The sequence below is a fragment of the Mesoplodon densirostris genome, chromosome 4 (genome assembly GCF_025265405.1).
Source record: "Mesoplodon densirostris isolate mMesDen1 chromosome 4, mMesDen1 primary haplotype, whole genome shotgun sequence".
Lineage (NCBI taxonomy): Eukaryota > Metazoa > Chordata > Mammalia > Artiodactyla > Ziphiidae > Mesoplodon > Mesoplodon densirostris.
Window position 1 is genome coordinate 117171354 of NC_082664.1, and position 20188 is coordinate 117191541.

General features: G+C 39.8%; 1 protein-coding gene across 3 annotated transcripts in view; it reads right to left on the reverse strand.

Annotated features, from left to right (window-relative positions):
* The window catches only part of NRG4 (neuregulin 4), a 115589-nt gene extending 95814 nt beyond the window's left edge, over nt 1–19775 (reverse strand). Inside the window, exons 1-3 of one of the 3 annotated variants that reach the window (XM_060095133.1) lie at nt 19689–19775; nt 16835–16896; nt 10877–10964 (exon numbers count right to left, since the gene is read on the reverse strand). The gene's annotated coding sequence lies outside the window, so the exon portion shown is untranslated. Of the gene's footprint in view, nt 1–10876; nt 10968–16834; nt 16897–19688 lie in introns of all 3 variants that reach the window. The other 2 variants (XM_060095132.1, XM_060095134.1) reach the window with 2 other exon arrangements.
* Nucleotides 19776–20188: the final 413 nt, after the last annotated feature.

Consider the following 20188-nt stretch of genomic DNA (forward strand, 5'->3'; position numbering starts at 1 on the left):
TTACAAAAAGCAAGAAGGTGGGGAGGTTTTTCCATGTGCGTCCCATCTGGGTTTGTAAACTGGCAGTTATCTAAGGTAGGCTCCTACACTCCCATAGAGGGTGGGAGATAGGAACCCTATCTTTGGGTAAATTCTTTTGGCAACCTTGAGTTTCCTGAGGCAGGCACTTTGGGGATGGGGGGGAGTGTAATTCTAGGGATGTAGCCTTCAGCTGTTAGAAGGTACGTTACTGTTCTGTTCAAGGACGAGGCCTAGTCGAGAAGAGGGTTTAGAGGACCCTGGCTAGAGACTGGTCAAGAAGAAAATCTTTGTTAGCCCCCAAATGTGAATCAGATTCAGATAATACAACTGATTATTCAAGAATGAACCTAATATATATGGAATCTAAAAAAAAAAAAATGGTCATGAAGAACCTAGGGGCAAGATGGGAATAAAGACGCAGATTTACTAGAGAATGGACTTGAAGACATGGGGAGGGGGAAGGGTAAGCTGGGACGAAGTGAGAGAGTGGCATGGACATATATACACTACCAAATGTAAAACAGATAGCTAGTGGGAAACAGCCGCATAGCACAGGGAGATTAGCTCAGTGCTTTGTGACCACCTAGAGCAGGGGATAGGGAGAGTGGGAGGGAGGGAGATGCAAGAGGGAAGAGATACGGGGATATATGTATATGTATAGATGATTCACTTTGTTATAAAGCAGAAACTAACGCACCATTGTAAAGCAATTATACTCTAATAGAGATGTTAAAAAAAAAGAATGAAACTAAATTAGATCTATGATATTTTGGCTTCACTGAATTGCTCTATGCCCTCTCAGTATTTTATGAACAAGAACTGTGGATAAAAAAATCAAAGTCGAAAAAATGTTCACATGTGACTGACATTAATATCCATGTGAGTTAATAATAATGGCTACCATTTACTGTGCACTCACAGTATGCCAGACAAAATAATAAAAGCTTCATATACATTATATAGGCCTTAACAAGAGTTTTACAATGTAGGGATTATCTTCTTTTTACAAAGGAAACTGACACTAAGAGAAGTGAAGTGGCTTTTCCCAAGGTACAGCTTGTAAGTGGCAGAATTTTAAAAAATTTGCCATGGTAAATAAACTATACATACTTAGTCTTATGAATTTACTTATAAATGGAATATGTAAATATATTCTCAAAATCCAAGATACAGGAAATATAAAATTCTTTTAAATCCCAGGTACAGAATGTATCTGAGATCCTCTTTCTCTGAAGATGATTGCTATTATTTCAAAAAAAGCCATTTAAAGTTAGTCCACTTAGGGACTTCCCTGGTGGTCCAGTGGTTAAGACTCCAAGCTCCCAATGCAGGGGGCACAAATTCGATTTCTGGCTGGGGAACTAAGATCCTGAACGCCTCATGGCACAGCCAAAAAAAAAAAAAAAGTTAGTCCACTTAAAAGAGATGAAAATTTCGTATAAAAAGAGGGGTAAGAAACTTCCCTGGTGGCGTAATGGTTAAGAATCCGCCTGCCAATGCAAGGGATACAGGTTCGATCCCTGGTCCAGGAGGATCCCACATACCATGGAGCAACTGAGCTCGTGTGCCACAACTGCTGAGCCTGTGCTCTGGAGCCCGTGAGCCACAACTACTGAGCCCGCATGCCACAGCTGCTGAAGCCCGTGCGCCTGGAGCCAGTGCTACACGATGGGAGAGGCCACCGCGATGAGAGGCCCACGCACAGCGGCAGGGAATGGCCCCTGCTCGCCGCAGCTGGGGAGAGCCCGTGCACAGCAACGAAGACACAATGCAACCAAAAATAAATAAATAAAAATTAAATTAAATTAAAAAAAATAGTGGTAAGAATTTTGATGTTTATTTCATCTTTTATTTAACAAATTTGGGTTATAATTGCAATTATGTGCTAATTCTTTTTTCATAATTAATTTTTATTGGAGTATAGTTGATTTCCAATGTTGTGCTAGCTTCTGCTGTACAGCAAAGTGAATCAGTTATATATATATCCACTCTTTTTTAGATTTTATTCCCATATAGGTCATTACAAAGTATTGAGTTCCCTGTGCTATACAGTAGGTTCTTATTAGCTATCTATTTTATATATAGTAGTGTTTACGTGTCAATCCCAATTCCCCAGTTTATCCTTCCCACTCCCCCTTTCCCCTTGGTAGCCATAAGTTTGTTTTCTACATCTGTGACTCTATTTCTGTTTTATAAATATGTTCATTTGTACCATTTTTTTAGATTCCACATATAAGCAATACCAGTGTGTGCTAATTCTTAGAAGGCACAAATCAAGTGGGGATTTGGGCATAATTTTTCTGACAAAATTGTGTTATATATAAACAGATTTCAGCTAATGTCTAGTTTCCATATGGACAGTTGTAAAGAAGGCTGCAAAAAAGTTGACATTGTTGATAATTTTCCCAAGGCCCTCTTTAATCCTGATATCCAAATATTTTAAGAGATGACAGTCATCATCATTGCAATTTCTCTATTTTTCAATTGTTGTGGCCTAACTCTGCCAAATCTTCATTTGTCATTGGTTTCATTTGTGATTTGAGTTCACCAACATCATTTTCATCATCTCTCCTACATCTTTTCAAGATTCACAATTTTGCCCTAAAATCACTTGTATTGTATTTGTGTTTTATAGGAGTATTCAACAATCATAAAAAGACTGGCCAACAATGCCTCTAAGCTAGACAAGGATGCATGCATGAGGGACAACCAATTTTATAAGTGGTTTGTTCATTAGTGAATGTTATTATAACTTTGGCTTCCCTTTGGAATCTCATAACTGTGGGAACTTAGATAATAGTCAGATAACTAGGGTACCTGTACTAAAAGAAGACCTGTGAAGTTTGAACAGATAATGGCATAAGATGAGGCCAGAGAGGGACGCATCCACCTAGCAATGTTGCCTCTCATAGTGAAAGAAGATGGGCACATGTACATCATATACGATTTAAGCCAGCAAACGTAACCATAAAAAGTAGATAGAGAATCACCCAGCAGACTTTATACAGTAGTCATAAAAGCCACCACTCCAATAATAATACATGCTTAAAAATAAGAGTAATTTAAATCAAGAAAATCCCCAAAGTTTACACTCTGTTTCAAACTCTTTCTATAGAGTGTTCAAATCTTAGTAGAAATAGATCAAAAAGAGTTTTCATCAGTTGGTTAAAAATATCCTTATCATATATTTAAGAATTTCCCACTTAGATGTTAGCTTGCTAGTCTTACAATATTCGTAGTTTTTTGGCAGGACTTACATCAGGAAAGGAAAGCAAAATACTATGTATGAAACCAGCAAGCAAGAAAATCACAGTGGAGACCAATATATCTCAATACCCCAAAATCACTTCATGTATATTTAGATATGGTAATAATAGGATCTTCAGTGTCAGGCCTTTCCAGCTTATTCTAAAAATAATTTAAAAGCTTTTATTTTTAGAATTTAATGTATTTTAAAAGAAACTTTCAGATTAAAATTCTTTTTTAGGAAGTGAAAAAAATGATTTGGATCACATTTTGTCAATATGTGAACACAAATTAAAAAGCTAGCTTTTCTTGAAGCCAAATATAATTCTTCTATAAAATACATCCAAAGAAATATGTCTGTTCTCCTTAATTCCATATTTACCTTTGGTTGGTGTTCAAGCATTTCCTTTTGATATAAAAAGCTGGCACACATGGCTATTACCACTAATTAATTTTAAGAAAGGCAAAAATAGAAAAGTACAATCACGAACCTCATATGGTTGAGTCAAAAACTGGAATAAAAATTTTTTCTGAAATGATGAATAAAAACATTTAAAAGGACACTGGAAAAAAAAGTACATGTTCTGATATAAAGGCTCTAGAGTAAAACGTCATTTTGGAAGTAGTAAACATTTACTAGTAGTCAATGATGCAGAAATAAAAGATTGTCCTATACAAAAGTCAAGACTTAACACTGAACCTGTTCTACTCCAGTCAGCAATTTCTTCCTGAAGACTTCTATTAGGTTGTAACAAGTCTTAGCTTTTCTTGCTGTATACCTCAGCAGGAGAAACCAATTTCCAAAAGGTGTTCCCTAATTATATTAAATGTGCATGCTGAGCCATGCCAATATTCTATTCCAAAAAGTAAAAAATATAAGTCACATATGGAGGAGATGCCTGTCAACAGTAATGCGTCAATAATGCAATTTATATGTGAATCAGGCTATTGTAAAAGTTTTTTTTTTAAATCTTTTCCTCCAGGGATCAAACCCACACCCCCTGCATTTGAAGCACAGAGTCTTGACCACTGGACTGCTAGGGAAGTCCTATGTCTGCTTCTTTCACTCAGCATTATATATCTGAGGTTCATCCATATTGCCATATGCAGTTGTAGATTGTTCACTGCTGTATAGTGTTCTTTTATGTGAATATACCATTAAAAAGTCCATTATCCACTGGAAAAAGAAATCTTTTCCTCACTTCATATAACTATTTGCTAATAAGACTTCATGCAAAAATGAACCAACAAATAAAAACTATCCTTGAGGTTGCAGTATAGAAAAGAGACATTTATACGCATCAGTTTAGAATGCTTTGGATTGCAGGCAACAGAGAACTCAGTTCACAACAGCATAAACAAATGTGGATTCACTTCTCTCACAAGACAAAAAATCTTGAACTGGTGATTGCTAAGGTTGGTGTTTACCAATCAATGGTGCTATCTATATCTTCAATTTTTGCTTCACCATCCTGAGTGTATTTACTTTTATTATTCGTGTTTGCTGCCTAATGCTTTCATGATGGTCACTGTAGCTCCAAGCATCACATCTAAGGTCAAAGCAAGAAAAAAGTTAACCCCAGCACTGTCTGACCCTTTTATCAGAAAAAGGGAAAGCCTTCAATGAAGTCCCCTAGCAGGTTTATGGGCTAGAATTGTATTACATGACTACTGTAGCAGTAAAGAAGACTGGAAAATCAAATATTTAACTTTGCTAATTTTTATGGTAGAGGTAAGAAATGGATATGGATTGGTCAGCCAACAGTGTCTGCCAGTCCTCAACTCAATATGCACACACATACTTCTTACACATGTGTTAAACACAACATACTCATCCTCTCTTCAAGGAAGACAACCCCACTATCTCATCCAATTACTGCATGATACAGGATCTTTGGTTGATTTTCTGTCTGCTCTATCAAGTCCAAATATGACAACTCTTTTCTGACCATTTGTATGGCTAAAAGGGAAGCTGTCTCTAAACCACTCCCCTCACATATATACAATGATGAAAAAGAAAGAACAGAGTGACCCCCCAAAAATTCCATTAAGAAAGGGAGATAAGAGGAAGTACACAATAGTCAACAATCCACAATCTATATCATATCTTCCTGGACAGAAATCACAGATTCCTGGGCAGGCAATAAAGTAAATCCCTTGGCCAGTCAACCCAACAGCGCCTACCTTAAGTCTCAGGAGGATCTGCTTTGTCATTGTTCTCTGTAGCCATATCTAAGGCAGGTTTTGAAGCTGATGTCTTTCCCAGGGGATCCACAGCTTTTGTAGCCTACTTCATACTGGTTTGACTTAGGGAGGAAAGGATGAGGATTGCTTGGAAGGTAAAGACAATCACAACTAATTGCCAGCTTTGTACTGCAGGTTCCCTCAAAAACATATCAAGCTTCTGGTCTATCTGCTTCAGATCAATTCCTTGTGTGAGTAACCACACCCAAAAAACATTTCTAGAAATAATCTTTAAGCCTGGAGATTCTAATCTCTTAGCTGCTGACCTCTGAGCTCTCATAACAGACAAGGCAATTTTAACAATAGTCTTAGGTAAGAAGGTCCTACCCTTAATCCCTACAAAATTCCAAATTACAGGGCTCTTTTGTCAATTTAGAGTACAAGCTAAAGGCAGAACACCTCTATAGCAAAGCTATATTCTTCTGCCCTCTCTGCTTTCATGTTGAGGAACACTAATTTGAGTTCACCCCCCTTCTGTAGGAACCTACTGAAAAGCCACAAGAAGTCACCAATACAGCACAATATTCCAAATTCTTCCTTTCATTTCTCCTAACACTACAGTCTCAGTTTGCATAGTCAGCCTTCCACAGAACAGCAGGTACAGATTAATCAAATGCTTTGCTACTGTATAACAAGGGTTACAACTTTCCTTATTTTTCTCCATAATGTCTGGAGGTAGGCAATCCAAGATTGGAAGAGCTGTTCAACAATGTCCAGACTCTTTCAATCCTTCTCCTTCATGGTCCTCAGCTTGTTAGAATCATCTTTTCTCTCTCATACTTGTCATCTCATAGTTGCAAAGATGGCTGCTATATCTCCAGGCTTCATGTCTGCATTTAAGGCACAAAGAAGGAGGAAAGAGGAGAGTACCGGCCACCACTGTTCTCTTTATCAGGAAAGCAAAAGCCATCCCTGAACTTGCGAGACTTCCCTTCATGATCACTGGCAAAGGAGAATGGGATTGTCATGACTGGCTTCAACTAGTCAGGATTTTTTGCTTGAAGCTGGGAACACTGCTGTCCCTAACAAAATGAAGGTAAGCAATAGGGAATGGGTATAAGGAAGGTCACTAAGAATATCTCCACACATAGACATTTACAGTTTTAAGAGAATGTTTGAAAAATGAAAAGCAATCTCTATTTGGTGAAATTTCAAGCAATATAACAGAAGCGGGGGGAAGCTCCTCAGGCAGTGCTATAGAAATACACTTTAGGTAAAGAGATCTCTACTCAGGCATACCCATCCTACTTAGGAGTCTATCCCTTAAATTAACACCCTTTAGTAACTCTGCTTTTCACAGACTCTTCCTTTCCTTCAATTCTGAACCCACAGAATCTCTAAAATACCCATGTTTATTCAACAGCTGTTTCTATGGAAGCAGAGCCCCTGGTGGAAGGGCACAGGGGTGGAGGCTATTTATAATTTAAGGACTGACAGTACATGCCAATAGCAGCTATTATTGATGAAATCCTTGAGGAATGTATAGAATAGTTAAATACTGTGAAAAACCAAAACCAGAAATATTCATGGTGCCTGTTGTTCACCAAGAAACCTCTTATAATTTGGTTTCCCATCTATATCCACCACCTGGAAGAAAATACACTGACCATACTGGTACAACTGGTTTTTGTAACAATTTTATCTCATTGTATTGGGTTGGCCAAAAAGGTCTTTTGGGTTTTTCCATATTACCGAAAAACCCAAACGAACTTTTTGGCCAACCCAATATTTAAATTAATTTGCTTTCTGGCTTTACATATTAGGCTGATGAGGTCATCAGACTAATTTAATCCTCTCTGGGACACTTACTGACCAGATCAGGTTTCTAAGACCACAAGACTGAGAGTTAGACCCTAGTAAACTCACTAAGGTTATACCACCCAATGTGGTCTTTTGAATAAAAGCAGCTGGCCTGCCCCAAGCAATAGCCCTTTACATCACTGAGTGTATTGGCATGAACTTCTTTAAAACATTTAATCAATTTTCATTCCATGTAGCAGCTCACAAGAGCCACTTTCTTCGATGTAAATTGTGCTACCTATAAATATACTCGAGTCACCAACCATTCAAAGTAAAATAAGTTTTCAAGCAACCCTCAAATCACAATTTTTTTTTTTTTTTCGCGGAACGCTGGCCTCTCCCGCTGCGGAGCACAGGCTCCAGATGCGCAGGCTCAGCGGCCATGGCCCCCCGGCCCAGCCACTCCGCGGCATGTGGGATCTTCCTGGACCAGGGCACGAACCCGTGTCGCCTGCATCGGCAGGCGGACTCTCAACCACTGCGCCACCAGGGAAGCCCCCAAATCACAATTTTTATGTATAAAAAGATATGTAGTGTAGGGGTTTTGGGCATGGGCTCTGGAGCCAGAAGGCTAGAGTGCAAATCCTAGTTCCACATTAGAACATTCTACTATAGAATCGGGCAAAAACCTTTGTGCCAATTTTCCTCATCCATATGTGAGGCTTGAGGTAGTCGGGGACAGAATAATAGTGCCTACTTCAAAGAGTTGTCTGAAAATAAAATGAATTTATATATATAAGGTGCCTGGAACACAAGAAGCACTCAACAGGTGTTAGCTATCATTATTCTTCACTGGAAAATCTAATAGTATATGGTTGCATTTTATGCAAATGTAAAATGATTTGATAATAAAGATTCACTTTATATACAAAATATGGAATAACACAAAATCCCCCCCAGTTAATAATTCATCAAGAATCACAGTTTCCGGCTCCCCTGGTGGCGCAGTGATTGAGAGTCCGCCTGCCGATGCAGGGGACACGGGTTCGTGCCCCGGTCCGGGAAGATCCCACGAGCTGCGGAGTGGCTGGGCCCGTGAGCCATGGCCGCTGAGCCTGCACGTCCGGAGCCTGTGCTCCGCAAGGGGAGAGGCCACAGCAGTGAGAGGCCCATGTACCGCAAAAAAAAAAAAAAAAAAAAAAAAAAGAATCACAGTTTCAAAGCTGGTTGGTAATTGACTTATAAACTCTTTTAAGCTATTGCCCACATGGCAATAGCAAACTTCCCATTCTTTGCTGCCAGGAATAGTCTTGAATTATGCATGTCTCCTACAAAAGGCTACAGCTCTATACAGAGATGTGAAGGAGATAAAAAATCATAGCACTTCCCAACCCCACTGACCTCTCAGTGTTGATCCTGGTCTTCCTAGAGGTTTCCTATGTCCTTGGAGCCTAGAAACTCTACAATCAATATCCAAACAGAATTAAGTCTCTGAACACTGCCCCAGAAAACTTTTCTTGAAATAGGGGTCACTCAGCCTGGTTATTTTTCACATGTGTGTGCCCTTCTCAGACCTGGAGTAATTACCATCCCTTCCCATTTTCCTTACTGTACATAGTTTGTTTTTTTTTTTAACATCTTTATTGGAGTATAACTGCTTTACAATGGTGTGTTAGTTCCTGCTGTTTAACAAAGTGAATCAGCTATACGTATACATATATCCCCAAATCCCCTCCCTTTTGTGTCTCCCTCCCACCCTCCCTAACTGGTCAAGTTTAATACTTCCTTGCTCACAAAGAAATATTATCCTAAATGGCCCTGATTTTCCTTTAACCTATGTCTACTCTTCTCTCCTACTCAAATACTTCTTTCCCTTCTGTTTTATTTACTCGCCTCCATCAGCACAAGTCTTTTTTTCCCTTTTGCATGTGACTGACACATCTTCACTCTCAAACTCCCCCAACCACACTCATTCCACACCCAATTCTTCAACTTCTGTCATTCTTTACCCTCTGCCCTATCCCCCATCTACTAAAGAGTCCATTTATTTGAGGAAAAACTTTTTTATCCAAATTTATTTTTCACTTTTCTGCAGTTTACTCTTTTTAAAAAATATTTTATTTATTTATTTATTTATTTGGTTGCACCAGGTCTTAGTTGCTGCACATGGCTTCCTTAGTTGCAGCTTAAGGGCTCCTTAGTTGCAGCTCACCAGCTCCTTAGTTGTGGCAGGCATGCTCCTCAGTTGTGGCTCGCCGGCTTCTTAGCTGCGCCACGCAGGCTCCTTAGTTGCGGCATGCGAACTCTTAGTTGCGGCGTACATGTGGGATCTAGTTCCCTGACCAGGGATTGAACCCTGGCCCCCTGCATTGGGAATGTGGAGTCTTAACCACTGCACCACCAGGGAAGTCCCTCTGCAGTTTACTCTTAATAAAATTCTGGTTCCTCCTTAGATCACAAGGTACCTTTTCCAATATAACTTATTTAGTCCTTACTTTCTGCTTTCTTTGAATCCATGGGAAGAAGTGAGGAACAGCCTCTTCCTTGCTCCCAAATGCCATTTTCAGATCATCACACTGTGGCCTACTCTCCACTGTTTGAAATCTCTACCTATGTCACATTTCAGAGAGCTGTTCTCAACAATCCTATCTGTACACACTCATCTCTAAATTTATCCTCCCATCCTTCTCTCTAGTCTTGATAGAGGTGATTCAATTTCTGTTGACAGGAACGTATGTATTTGAAGAGCATTATATGAACCAAAAATTAAACATGTTAATGGTGATCACATGGTGAACAATGGAACAAACTGAATAAAACACATGACTACTTCTGCGCTCATAAAGTAACTTTATAATCTTCTATAATACTCCTAAAGTCAAGTTCTACTAGTTCATATATTCTATCATTAGAAATATATCATGTTAGCTACTTCCTTAGACATAAATCACCATATGTTTGTCAAAATAAACTGTAGCAACAGAAAATTAGAAGGCCTTATGATGGATATATAAGCTAATCTTGGCAGATGATCAGGCTACTTAGAAGACCTTCCAAAAAGAGGATTCTACAACTTCCCAAGGTAAATCATTCTAATCTTACACATCCTGAATTTCAAAAGCTTTGACTCTTCTTATCTAAATTTCTCCTGCTGTTTTTCCTCTATAGAGATGGAAAAAGGACAGGCAGCATCCTCAGTAAGTCAGCATCTCAACTACTTGAAAAGCAGTATCATCCCTTAGCCTTCACTCTTCTAAACTCAACAACTTGAACTATTTTCCAGACTCTTGTTCTCCAAGACTTTCTTAACCTTCTTTAATTCTATTCATATTATTTTTAAATTACAAAGACCAGACCAGCTTACAACTTTGTTGTTTTTAATATGTTTTTATGAATAGCTAACACATACTTGAACATGGTTCTATACACACACACCTTTCAAACTTTAGAATGGAGACCCAAACTTCTGTAATTTAAAAGTTAAAGAACTTTCCATATTGTGGAGTCTACCACTATTACCTTTTAGTTGAATTAAAACAATGATCTATGGCTATAGTTGACAAATTATGGCTCCACGTATGGCCCCAAAACATTACAAAGAATGAATTAACAAATAATTACTTACCTGATCTGTCCTCGGGTGAAAGTTTTTCTCCTAGTTTGCAGAGTAGAGATGAAACTGGCTCTCACTTTATAGTTCACCTCTTTTTCTTCTGCTTTGATAGAAATTGTGGCCACCATAAAGAAAAATAAAAACAGAAAATATTTTATATAACAATTTTAGTAACACATGGAAGAGAAGGAAAGTAGAATCTGTTTACAAATTTTATGGGCTTTTTCTTTTACTTTGTAATACCCTCAAAGAACTTCATAATAAGTAACAGAAACTTTAATATTTTTAATTTCTCCTGCTCCCCCTTTTTTAAGCCTCAGGAAAACTATTTATTGTTAATACTTCTAAATACTAGGCTAGAAGCTGGATTAAGAGGGAAATAGAATTTTATTAGAAGATTATTGTGTGGGAGGAAAAAAACCCTTTCAAACAGAGACTTTTGGGGGATGGCAAGGAATTTTATTTCTTTTTCTATGAACGTTACTTTTTGTGTTATGTCTCCACCAAGAAAAAATTTTACATACAATATTAGGGATAGAGAGTTAATAAGGACTGTCATTTCAATAAAGTGGTAAACTTCATGAGAAAGAAAGGAAAAAAGTGGTATAAAATATGATCTATCTTCTACTTTAAAAGTTCTTTTTCCCAAAGAGCTTTACTTTATATGGCATGAAGAAGAAGGTCAAGGCTCAGAACACCTTAAGTATATAAAAGTGGCATATATGTATAATATAAATTTTTATATCAAGCTAATTATCAGAATGCATAATCAACCCCTCAGAAGTTTATGGTCTTTCTAGACCCATATGCTGAAAACTATAAAACATTGATAAAGAAAGTTGAAGATGATTCAAAGAAATGGAAAGATAGCCTGTGCTCTTCGATTGAAAGAATTAATATTGTTAAAATGGCCATACTTCCCAAAGCAATCTACAGATTTAATGTCTATCAAAATATCCATGACATTTTCACAGAACTAGAACAAATAATCCTAAAATTTATATGGAACCACAAAAGATTCAGAACTGCCAAAGCAATCCTGAGGAAAAAAAGAACAAAAGCTGGAGGTATAACCCTCCCAAACTTCAGACTGTACTACAAGACTACAGCTATCAAAACAGCATGGTATTGGCACAAAAACAGACACAAAGATCAATGGAACAGAATAGAGAGTCCAGAAATAATCCCACTCACCTATGTTCAATTAATCTACAACAAAAGAGGCAAGAATATACAGTGGAGAAAAGACAGCCTCTTCAACAAATGGTGCTGGGAAAGCTTGATAGCTACATGTAAAACAATGAAATGAGAACATTCTCTCACACCATATACAAAAATAAACTCAAAATGGTTTACAGACCTAAATGTAAGATATGACACCATAAAATTCCTAGAAGGGAAGATAAGTGAAACATTCTTTGACATAAATTGTAGATCAGTCTCCCAAGGCAAAAGAAATGAAAGTAAAAATAAACAAATGGGACCTAATCAAACTTAAAAGATTTCACACAGCAAAGGAAACCATCAACAAAATGAAAAGATAACCTATGGAATGGGAGAAAATATTTGCAAATGATGCAACCCACAAGGGGTTAATATTCAAAATATACAAACAGCTCACACAACTCGATATCAAAAAAACAAACAACTCAATCAAAAAATGGACAGAAAACCTAAACAGACATTTTTCCAAAGAAGACATACAGATGGCCAATAGGCACACGCAAAGATGCTCAACATCTCTAATTATTAGAGAAATGCAAATCAAACCCACAATGAGGTATCACCTCACATTAGTAGAATGGCTATCATCAATAAGTCTACAAATAATAAATGCTACAGAGGGTGTGGAGAAAAGGAAACACTCATACGCCATTGGTGGGAATATAAACTGGTGCAACCACTATGGAAAACAGTATGGAGCTTCCTTAAAAAAACTAAAAACAGATCTACCATATGATCTGGCAATTCCACTCCCAGGTATATATCCAGGAAAAAAACGAAAACTCTAATTCGAAAAGATACATGCACCTCAGTGTTCACAGTAGCACTATTTATAATAGCCAAGCCATGGAAGCAACCTAAATGTCCATCAACAGATGAATGGATAAATAAATTGTGGAATATATATATATATATATGTGTATATGTGTATATGTATATATACAATGCCATTAGAAAGAATGGAATATTGCCATTTGCAGCAACATGGATGGACCTAGAGAATATTATGCTTCGTGAAATACATCAGAGAAAGACAAATACTACCTATCACTTACATGTGGAATCTAAAACTAATACAAATGAATCTGTATACAAAACAGAAACAGACTCACAGACACAGAAAACAAACTTATGGTTACCAAAGGGGAGAGGGAGAGGGATAAATTATACTGGATACAATAAGGATTTACTATACAGCACAGGGAATTATACTCAATATCTTATAATAATCCATAATGAAATATAATTTGCAAAAAACCCAAACCACTGTGCTGTACACACGAAACTAAGACAATATTGTAAAGCAATTATATTTCAATTAAAAAAAAGAAGTTTATGGTCTTTCTGTAGTCACAGGAATAAAGAACATGAAAGGTTTAATAGTAGCACAGGACTTCCCTGGTGGCGCAGTGGTTAAGAATCCGCCTGCCAATGCAGGGGGACACAGGTTCAAGCTCTGGTCCGGGAAGACCCACATGCCGTGGAGCAACTAAGCCCATGCGCCACAACTACTGAGCCCGTGCTCTAGAGCCCGTGACAACTACTGAGCCCACATGCCACAACTACTGAAGCCCACGCGCCTAGAGCCCGTGCTCCACAACAAGAGAAGCCACTGCAATGAGAAGCCCACTCACTGCAATGAAGAGTAGCCCCCGCTCACTGCAACTAGAGAAAGCCCACACACAGCAACAAAGACCCAACACAGCCAAAAATAAATAAATAATTTTTTTTCAAAAAAAGTAGCATAATTTTGTAACTATAAAATATCAAAAATTTATCTAACTTCAAATTTAATAATGCTAGTTTCCCCCCCCCCCCCCGGTTCATTTTTAGTCTGTTAGATAAGTGAAAAATCAAATTTTCTTCTTTACATAAAAATAATCATAGAATCAGAAAAATTTAGAGCTAGAAAGAAATTTAGAGAATTTCTAGATGTACCAAGTTCAATCCTCTCCAAATCAGAGACATTCATTTAATTGCCTTTTTCAAAGTTAAAGCGTGAATTGGAGGTGAAACCCTGGAATCCAGAATGCTTTTCCCACTACATAATAATTCCTCAAGCTTATTGAGGCACAACTTTGTGTGTGTATGTGAGGCAGTGAGGCAGTAGGGTTGAAATTGAGGTCTCTGAATCAGACTGTCCAGGTTTGAATCTTAGTTCCTCCACTTATTATCTGGGTGTTCTTGAGCAAATTACTTAATCCCATGGTGCCTCAGTTTTCTCATCTGTAAAATGAAATAACAACTATACCTTCCCAACAGGACTTATGAAAAAATTAATACAAATAAAGCTCACAGAATGATGTCTGACACATTGTAGGCATTTAACAAATGTCAGTAATCATTAGGAGTCTATCAATAAACACATGGACATGTACTTGCTAGGTTTTAAAATAGCCTAATTAGACTAGAATTGGAATACTAGATCATTTTTATGTTTTAAAATACATATACAATCACTGATATTTCACTTTGGCATATAACAGTGCCCCCAAAACGGTTTCTTCATGAAGTACATGCAAAATTCCAGATATTAAACACATAATAAAGCTCACTTAATTTGAATACCATTCATTTTGTGATCACTTGAGCCCAGTGGTATACTCAGAATATGACACCCAAAGGGATCATTTTTTTTCTAACACACCCTCCTCTACGTGACAAAATTATTTTTAGTAATGACCGTGAAATGAAACAAATAATAATAGCCAGGAAAGAAACAGACAATGAAAATTCTTTTACTCAAACACCACTTATATGCAAATATAAAATAAATATTATAGTACAAAAAAGGAAAAACGCAACGGAATTCATGTTTCTGAAAAAAGGAAAAACTTAAACCTACATATTGTTTTGTGGAAGTACTAAGTAATAACATTGCACCTCCTATTGATTCCTTCTTCAGTTTTGAAGTAAACATTAATAATTCAAAAAGAACAAATTTAAAAGTAAAAGAGTTTTTGAATTCAATTATTCCGAAGAATAATTTCACATATTAACTAAATTTGTACTTACAAGCCAAAAATATTACACTTTGTTTCCCTCAAATGTTACATGCAAATGAAAACCCTAAGTGGTCATACAGAATGACAACACTGAAGTAATCAAGTCTGTTTCTTCATCCTTATAGTCACTATGCAATCACTGCTTAAGAATCTACTATATAAATGCAAAGATATGGACCAAAGGGGCTGCAGACATGTACTGCACCTGAAGCCTTGAATTACCCCAAGTATTTATGAATTTATTTGGAAAAATATCCGTAGAGCTGAGTCTATGTTTATTGAAGGCCAACTGTGTAACTGGGAGTTCTTTGATTTAACTTCTATGTGGAATATGATATTTATTAAAGGATCAATAATTTAAATGTGCTAATTTGAAGCTTACATATACATTACTAAAACTTAACAGTAACTACAGTAATTGTTTAGAACCTAGATTCATAAGAAATTTTTCAGGGAGAAATATTTTATCACTGACATTGTTTAGAATTTCTGGTACATAGAAATCGCTGGTATGGGCTTCCCTGGTGGCGCAGTGGTTGAGAGTCCACCTGCCGATGCAGAGGACACGGGTTCGTGCCCCGGTCCGGGAAGATCCCACATGCCGCGGTGCAGCTGGGCCCGTGAGCCATGGCCGCTGAGCCTGTGCGTCCGGAGCCTGTGCTCGTAACGGGAGAGGCCACAACAGTGAAAGGCCCGCGTACGGCAAAAAAAAAAAAGAAAGAAAAGAAAAGAAAAAAGAAATTGCTGGTAATAAAAATTGGACAGACTTTTAGTGGGTTTATTATAGTTTAATTCCCTACAGACAATGAGAATTTTTGTTTCCTAAACCCCAAGTGATGCTCTCATTGCCCCCACTCTTGGCATGCCACTGCTCAAGGTGAAATCTGCCACTGAGGTACCATCCTTGAAGATGGGCTCGCTATGTTAAGCGTATTTAAGCTACTTATGAGAAAACGTTTTTAAAAAGAATGTTAATTGAGGACCTATTCAGTGCATGGTATTGTGCTTTGTTTTATCCACATAGAATGTAAGCACATGAATTTTGCTTGTTACACGTCAATCACATTTATTCTCAGCAGAATTTTTAAAGCTATTTTGTTAGCAGTTATTATGTATACTTAAATTTTAAAATAATTATCAGAGTCACATATATTCCATTTTTCAAGCTTTTCATTAACTTAAATTGGCTTTCTCCCTGTGTGTCCTAAATAAGTGAGGGTGCATCACAAATCAACATTCAGAAGAGGTTTTAAAATATTAACATTTACATAAACAACTTAAAATCTCTTGATATTTTAAAATTTCACAAATCATGTGGCATCAGATTCATATGTTCTACTTTTTCAAGCAGCTACCTCAAGAGAACAAATTTTAACTCTAATAGCAATCTTTTTCATCATAGGATCAACATAATCTCCAGTCTGCCTTCTCATAATCTTGCAGCTGCATACATGCACAAATTTTCTGGTTATGTGATTCTGGTACTCTTGAAAAGACAGTCTTTTTTTTTTTGCAGTACGCGGGCCCCTCACTGCTGTGGCCTCTCCCGCTGCGGAGCACAGGCTCCGGACGCGCAGGCTCAGCGGCCATGGCTCACAGGCCCAGCCGCTCCGCGGCATGTGGGATCCCCCTGGACCGGGGCACGAACCCGCGTCCCCTGCATCGGCAGGCAGACTCTCAACCACTGCGCCACCAGGGAAGCCCAAGACAGTCTTTTTAACTGAAAGAAAGTCTGACTTACCTCAAAAGGTACTTTGGTATGGGATAGCGTGCCAATTACAGCCACATTAGAAGCAGATATATCTGGCAAGAAAATGATACACAAGCCTTAAAACTACAGTTAATTTCCTCTACTCCTGCTGTATAGGTCCTATTTTTTTTTAATGCTGTGGGGCTCCTTCACCCACAAAATCCCTCTCACTAGTCACCTACAGTCTACTAAAGCCACACCTGTTCTGTTTATAGCTCTAGGATTCCCCAACCTCTCCCATTGATAAGAATCACCTGGGACAGTTAAAAATAAAAATAACAGGCCACACCCCTGTAAATTAGATTTTAATGGGTTTAAGGTGAGGCTCCGGTATCTGATTTTAATCAAGCATCTTCAAGAGATTCTTACAGACACATTTAAGAATAAGCTAAAGAGGCCTGCCAGAGATCTTCACAGTTCCTCCAAATTGATCAGTCTCAAGGGCTAATCCTCCTCTGGGTATTAGGACTTAGGGTATTTGAAAATAGAGCAGGAGAAGTTTGGAGAAAGCAGAATACCATCTTGTCTACAACTCTGATTTAGGTTTCCAACATCCTAAAGAATTAAAGAAGTGGAAGATTTTAGTTTGGATAGGTGATGTGAAGTACGACACCACCAGGGAGCAGCATAGAGCTGATAAATTACACATGTTTGGGGATTTTTTTGACTTCACACTACCACATAAAATGGTGTACCTACATTTCCCATGAACTCAGATTACAAAAAAACAAAAACAAAAACCCCAAAGCAGCACACTTAAAAGACACAGGCAAAATATGTTAGCATGTAATTTCCAGTTTTCTCTCTCTAGAGGGTCTTCACTGACAGCTGTTGTAGGAAAAAATTTCCCTTGAAGTAGCCTTGCACCTGAATCCAAAACTGGTATTAGACTACAAATATTCCAGGTAAACCAAAGTGGTGTTCCAATTTTTCTGTCTGCAAGTTTCAAAATACTTGTCCTACTCTTTTTTTTTTTTTTTCTTTTTGTGGTATGTGGGCCTCTCACTGCCGCGGCCTCTCCCGTTGAGGAGCACAGGCTCCGGACGCGCAGGCCCAGCGGCCATGGCTCACGGGCCCAGCCGCTCCGCGGCATATGGGATCCCCCCAGACCGGGGCACGAACCCGTATCCCCTGCATCGGCAGGCGGACTCCCAACCACTGCGCCACCAGGGAGGCCCTGTCCTACTCTTTTAACTAGCATTGTAATTGGATGCTTTTCAATGGTTTTAATCAAGTTTTTAGAGTTCTACTAAGTGTGAGGGTGGGGAGGAATGGGGTGGAAAACAACCTTAACAAGCTATGCTGAGGCTTATTTTTAAACACTTTTTAAAAGCGTAGTTGAAATGTTGCCACCACCTGTCAAAACTATACCCACCCACCCAGCAATCCCATCCATCCTCCCAAGTTTTCTTGACTCATCCCCACTTTCTCTTTTCCAGTCCACATTAAATGTAGAAAAAAAGTCCTCTGGCAACCCAGGTAGCTTCTACAAATATCACCTCCAAGGGCTTTGTGTTCCTCTGAAATTCCATTACAGTTGGGTTAAGAAACACTGAAAGATGAGGGAGGACTTGAAGAAGGAATTTTACTTACTTCCCAGCTTGCCAAATTTCGATACTCATTCCCTACCTAGATATTCCTGTGTCTAAGAAAAGTATGATCCAAGCCCCTGGGGCAATTCTGTGACCTGGGTTTTGATTTCCATCTTTTAGCTAGAAAAGCTGAGGTGGGAGGAAGAAGAGGCAAGAATGACTAAGACATTCCTGGGAGACCAAATAGGCCTAAGCAAAAAACAAACAAACAAAACAAAACAAAACAAAAACCCACTTTAGAAGAGGTGTGAGAACCGGAAATCAAGGCTGTCTGCAGAGCTAGAGCCCATCCTGGAAGTTAGCATTCTAGAAAAGAGGGTTTCCAATCTTTTCAAGTATTTTAGCAAAAATGTCAGGACCCTATTGAAAAATGGCTAGTTTAGCCCGAATTGAGACGAGTAACAAAACCTATTCCGAATCCAGAAGCTGCTTAAGTGATTGTATTCCACTGCTCACAGCAGCACCTGCAGACATTAGAAAGAGTTGTATGGGAGGACTTTAACCTACAGAGAGTATTATGGGTGCATCCAGAGCCCTCACCTACTCCACTTGCTCCACCCGCTAAAACCAAGAGCCACGGTCCTAAAGCAAGCATTCATTCTCCACGGGGCTGATGTTATCTCCAAGGGGCGAAATCTTACTCTTTTCATGTATAAAGCACAGATACACGTATGGTACATACACAGCTATTCAGGATATGAATGGTATTATAATTTCATGGCGGGTGGGGAGGAAGGGGTTGGTGAACAAAACGTTTAAAAAGGCTTTTCTTAAGAGAACGATAATGGAAAAAAAAAAAAAAAAAAAAGGCCGAGTAACACTGTCCTATAAGGGTCCTGAGCTAAAACCATCAAATGAAGGTCCTGACAGGTAATTTTCTCCCAGACAGCAGCCTAAGGGTCAAGGGTCTCTGATTCTGGTTCGATCTCGGCCACAAAGAGGTGTTTTCCTCTCCGTGCCTCAAACCTCAGAGGGCAGTGAATGCCCGCCGTTTGCTCCCTCACGGGGTGCCGTGTATGGATGTGTCCAACGACTAGCGAAGAGCTTTGGACACCGCAAAGCGCTGCGCCAAAGCCAGAGGAGGTTTCTATTCTCGGCTGCACGAAATTCCCCGGGTGGGGCCCCCTCGGCCTCCGCACTTGTTGCTTCCCGGCCCCGCCGGCCTCCACCTCAGACCTTCTCTCCGCGACCCCCTCCTCTCTCCACAAGCGCACGCGCAGCACCCCCCTCCCCCGGCCCGGCGACCCCCTCACCCACGCCAGGAAACCGGCGCGCTCCGTTCAGGCCCTGGCGCCGGCCGAGTCCCCAGCCCCCAACCCCCTGCCCGGTTCCCGCCGACTGCCCGGCCTGCAGAGGCCGCCGTTTCCTAGACAGCCGCGAGGCCGCTCCGCAGCCTCCGGGGCGCGCGCGCCGACGGCGGGAGGCGAGGGCGCAGGCGCGGGCCCGGGCGAGCCGCCGGCGCGTGGCCGCGCGCGCGCCCCCGAGCGCGGTGGGCGGAGGAGCGGAGGCAGCGGCGGGCCGCGAGGGGGCGAGGGGGCGGGGGGGCGGAGAGGGGAGCCCCGGGAGCGCGAGCCGCGGCCGGCGCCGCTGCAGAGCCGAGCGAATCCACAGCCCGGGCAGCAGGTATGTGTCCCCGCAGCCGGCCGTGGCCGGGGCTTCCCCTGCCACTCTTCCCGGGTCCTGTGGCCGGGGCGGGGGTGGGGGCCGGTCAGGGTTTGCAGGGTACGTGTCCGGGAGGGCTGGGATCTTACCA